Genomic DNA, 599 nt, shown 5'->3' on the forward strand with positions numbered 1-599 from the left:
CCCCTCCCAGGCCCTCTCAGGGCAGCCACATCCTGGCAAGCAGCTGCAAAGCCAGCCAGGCAGATGCTTAATTTTGTATTTGCATAATTTCTCTCATTAATGAAAGGAAATGATACGCCCTCTGGGAATATTTTCAGAAACGGTTAAGAGAACAAAGCACTTAATGGGTTTTACTGAGGGAAGGAATTAAGACGGAGAACCCACATCTTTTTCATGCGCTGGTTCTCAAAGTCTGGTCCCTGAGTCAGAGCATCAGCAAGACCTGGGTCCGCTAGAAATGCAAATGCGCAGGCCCCAGAAACCTGTTTTGAGAAGCCCTGCAGAGGCTGTGATGTCCATTTTAATGCACTTGAGAAGCACAAGAAGAGAGTGTTAGAAATGACTCCCACTCCCAGGGGAGGGCCTGCTGAGGTGGGGCCTGTGGCTTACCTGCCCGAGGGTGGGAAGGAGCCTTGCGGAAGAGGAGGGCAGGCTCAGGCTGGCCTGGCACCTGGATGGTGATGCCTAGTGGCTGGGGGCCAGGAGGGGGGCGCTGGGAGCCTGGCCGCTGGGAGGGGATCTCCAGGTGGTTGGCTGGGGCTTCCAGACCTGCCCTGGGG

At 55.6% G+C, this 599-nt stretch overlaps 1 protein-coding gene across 1 annotated transcript in view; it reads left to right on the forward strand.

The window, feature by feature from the left end:
* The window catches only part of ZC3H3 (zinc finger CCCH-type containing 3), a 69,472-nt gene that overhangs the window by 46,568 nt on the left and 22,305 nt on the right, over nucleotides 1-599 (forward strand). The window lies entirely within an intron of this gene.

Source organism: Myotis davidii, unplaced genomic scaffold (assembly GCF_000327345.1).
Source record: "Myotis davidii unplaced genomic scaffold, ASM32734v1 scaffold1509, whole genome shotgun sequence".
Lineage (NCBI taxonomy): Eukaryota > Metazoa > Chordata > Mammalia > Chiroptera > Vespertilionidae > Myotis > Myotis davidii.